Raw genomic sequence first — 4,196 nt, 5'->3', positions numbered from 1 at the left:
GGTGCCCTTAGCAGTTAGGGCGCTCGGTCCGCTGTTCTAGGGTGGGCCACCAGGACAGTCCCTCACTGGACCGCTCAGACCGGGAAGGACCAGCACCTCGTAGTGACCCTGTAAAGACGCACCGGGCTGCGGCTACGCCTTGCCCGAACCATCGCAGAGCTCAGAGATACATTAATGATCGTTTTGGGTTAGTTAAAACCTACGCAAGCACCTCCCTGGCCTCTTAAATCTTCCCAAACTACTGCTCAGACTGGAGGGAAGCAGTTGCAGCCACCATAAAAGTCATCTTAAAAGGCAAGATGGAAAAAAAACCGATACGCACTAGTTAGCAAGTCCGCGGTTAGGGGGGCGGTGGCACGAGGGCCGGATCTGTGGGCTCTGCACGCTGGCGGGGGCTGTCCCGTTGGTCCCCGAGTCCCCGCGCCCACCTGGCAGCCTCGGGGCCACTAATCTGACGCCGGCGATCACACCCCACAGCTCTGTCCAATTAGGAAAATGACCGCGAGGAGACGGAGAGAGTGGGCGACAAGGAAGGGGAACTGAGACTGAGGAGGCTAAGGACAGGCCGTGGAGACCCAGCCGGCCGGCGAGCGCCTTCAACAGGTCCCCGCCCCGGAGAGCGGGGCGTGCGGCGGCCTGCTGCCCCGGGGGCGCCCACGACACCCCGGCGGCGCGCCCAGCCCTCCCCCACCCCGGACGGCGGGGACGCGCAGCAACCCCACCCGCCGGGAGAATAAAGTTTGTGGGCAGCGGCGGGGCGGGGCGGCGCGGCGAGGGGGTGAAACTTTGAGTCTCCGGCGGGCGGCGGGGGGAGAGTACTAGGCGCCGGGATACCCACGTGCGGGCCCGCGAGCCGCCGCCGCCGCCTCCGGGCCTCCCGCCCCGCCGCCGCCGCCGCGCTTTCCTTTCATTTTTGCTTCTCTCTCTCTCTCTCTCTCTCCTCTCCCCTCCCTTTCTCTCTCTCTCATTCGCGCGCTCTCCTCGCTCTCGCCCTCTTTCGCTCGCTCGCTCCCTCCTTCCCTTCCCCCTCCCCCTCCACCCCCCCACCCCCCCCCGCCGCCAGACGCCATCTCTCCCTCTTTCCCCGGCTCTCCATGTCTCCCTCCAGCTCTCCGGCATGAGGGAATGTGGAAGTGAAAGGAAAAGACGACATGTTTGCGGCGCGGGCCTGCGCGCGGCCGTCCCCGGGGAGAGGCGGGGGGCGGGTCGGCCGCGGCCGCAGTGACCCACCCCCGCGCCCCCGCCGGCGCGCCGCCCGGGGCTGCGGGGTCGGGGGCCCGGGGCCGCGCGGGACACTCACCCTGGGTCCGGGCGCGGCTCCTACGCTGGGGCCCGTGGCGGGCCGGGGCCGGGGCCGGGGGCTCCTGGCTGCCCACCGCCCGGGCTGCTGCTGCGCGCCCGCCGCCCGCCTCCACGCGCGCCCGCCGCCTGCTCCTGCCGCCCTCCCTCCGGCTCCTCTCTTTCTCTCTCTCTCTCTCTCTCTCTCCCTCTCTCTCTCTCTCTCTCTCTCTCTCTCTCTCTCTCCCCCCCCTCTCTCTCCCCCTCTCTCTCCCTCTCCTCTCTCTCTCTCTCTCTCTCTCTCGCTCGCTCTCTCTCCCTCCCTGGAAGAAGGGAATGAGGCAGGGCTGACGTGAAGGGATGCAAAACAGCTCCTCCTAACCCAGCTCGCGGAGGAAGAGAGACAGAAAAGCAGCCCTTTTATCTCTCTTTTGTTTTCTCACTTCCTTCCACCCCCCAACACCCCCCTCTTGTCAGCCCAAGTTTTCTTTTCTCTTTCTACCGCAGAGAGGATTTTTCTTCCTTTCTTTCTCTTTCTTTCGGTTCAACTCTCCCACTCAAATTGAAAGCCTGGAGGGTTTTCTCTCTCTCTCTCTCTTTTTTTCTTCCCTCTTTTCTTCCTTCTTCCTCCTTTCTTATTTCTCTAAAAGGGTTTTGTTTGCTGTGGGAGTTTCGTTTGAAAATCAAGTCACGCCTTTTTTCCTCCTTTTCTTTCTCTCTCTTTTTTTCTCCTCAGCAGAAAAGGGGAACAAAGATTAACTGAAGCGGGAGAGAGGGGGAGCATCAGAACCTCGCATGGAAATGGGGGGCCCGGTCCTGCCCGGCACAAAGGGGGCGAGCTTCCCCCACCGTGGGAAGCTTGGGGCGTCCTCCCGAGAGAAGAGTCGGCGGGGCTGGGGGGCGGGGGACGCGGGTTCCTTCCGAAGTGCGGGCGAGGGCCGCGGAGCCCGCCCCTCCCCAGGCAGAGGTGGAAGGCTGGGTGTGTTCTTCACTTATGTATTTTTAAAGTAGGCAGATGGGCGTGGAACAAACATCCCCGCGGAGCACTAAACTGTAAGAAGCCTTTAAACAGCTGTTTGCAGAGCCCTGGACGTCCAGACTCGAGGGAGCGGTGCGGACTGCGAGCGCCAGGGCCCGGGTGGGGAAGGGGCTCCAAGGAGCCGCTGGGATCGGCCCCTCGTGGGCTCGCCAATCCCACGGCCCGGGCCTTCGCCCAGGGCGCACTGCTGGGGGGCGCCGAGGCGTGGCCGTTGGCAGCGCGGGGGTCAAGCCCCTGGCGCCTTCCTACAGGGCCTCGGGGCTCGGCACAGCCTTGCCCTTCCCCGGCTTCCGAGCCGACCCTCGGCATCTAACCTCCAGCCGCTTCTCCACTCCGAGCCCTCGGACAGGACGCGGTAGAGCCTCCCCGAAGGGTCAGTTATTCATGGGGCGCCTGGGCGTGTTCCCAAGACCTGCTCTGCCTTCTGCTTCTCCAGAGATGGGGGGAGAAAACAGGGGGAAAGTTCCCAGAGCAAAGTTGGCCACATTTCTCTTTTGCCCAAGGAAGTATTGAGCACCTGCTGGATGCCCGGCACTTGGACTGGGGCTACTGCCAGGGGCTGGGGAGAAACGTGAGTCTTCATGGGCCCTGAGAGTTTCCACAGGAAACAATGCCAGAGGAGACTGCAGCTCAGGACCAGGTCATCGAGAGGAAGGAAAGCCTGGATCCTCTCCCCTCCCTCCTCTCTTCCTTCCCCTTCTCTTCCTTCCTCCCGGCTGCGTCTCCTTGGCTCCACCCCTTCTCCTCATCAATTCCTCCCACACTTCCCTGCTCTCCCTGGCTTTTCACTGGAGGGTCCCTTCTCCCAGCTAGGAGCAGATGCTGAGCCTCATTGTCTCTCCCCCTCAGTGACTGCTGCCTCCCGGGGACAGGACCTGCCACTCTTCACCCCTCCCCCCAGCCCGCAGGCCTGGGCCTTTACAAACTGGATCCCCAAGGTCACTGACCCTCACCCCACTCTAAACCAGCTCCTGGTGTTGTGAGCAATGACTCCAGTCACTCAGAACATGATTTGTTTCTGACTGGGAGTGAGAAAACAGTAGCTTGGTACTTGCTTTAGCAAGGAGGACACCATGATTTTAATGTCAGTGCACTGAGCCCTGGATGACCGCAGAGCATCCCCCCGACTTTGCCCTCTTAGTGGGATATACAGGGAGCTACATTTCTGTCATCTTAGATCCTGTTTAGTGTACCTAAGGTATACCCTCCAAATAAAGCAAAACAGCTCTGACAGTCCAGCATTCACGTAACAAATGCTTACCGAGTACCTACTCTGCCAGTTCCTATGCTTGGGTGCTAAGGACCTAACAACCTATGGCACACGCGGTCCTCACTTAGGCTTTGCAGACTGGCAGGGGAAGAAACAAGAAGACAGGCAACCACAGTGCCACATGTTACATGTTAAGGATGAAACAAGGAAGCACCTAAAAAAAGGGTGCTTGGACTAGGGTGGTCAGGGATGGCTTTTCCTGGAGGAGGTTACATCTAGATGCGTAGGCCTGTGCCAGGTAAACTCATAGGAAGGCACAGCCTGTCCAAAGGCCCCAAGGGAAGAGAGCACATTCTTGCAGTTTCTTGGAACCTCCACAAGTATTTGCTGCAGTGGGGAGTACAGTGGGGGAGTGGGGACACTTTGGTGCCAGGGCACAAGGCGGGGCAGGGGAGAGTGGGGAGTGTGTCAGGCAATAAGTAAGGGAGGGGGCCGGATATCAGGGGGCTCTTCAGATTTTAGCCTCTCCCACTTGCTAACTTCATGAACTTGGGTGATTATAGTTTCCTTCCTTATAAGATAGGGGTAAGAAGACCAGTGGGCTGCAGAGACAGCATCTTATGTTTAAGCTCCCAGGCTTATTTGCTGCATATCCCTGGGCCAGTTGAC

This window comes from Grampus griseus (genome assembly GCF_964374135.1).
Source record: "Grampus griseus genome assembly, chromosome: 2".
Lineage (NCBI taxonomy): Eukaryota > Metazoa > Chordata > Mammalia > Artiodactyla > Delphinidae > Grampus > Grampus griseus.
This window is presented reverse-complemented; position numbering follows the sequence as displayed.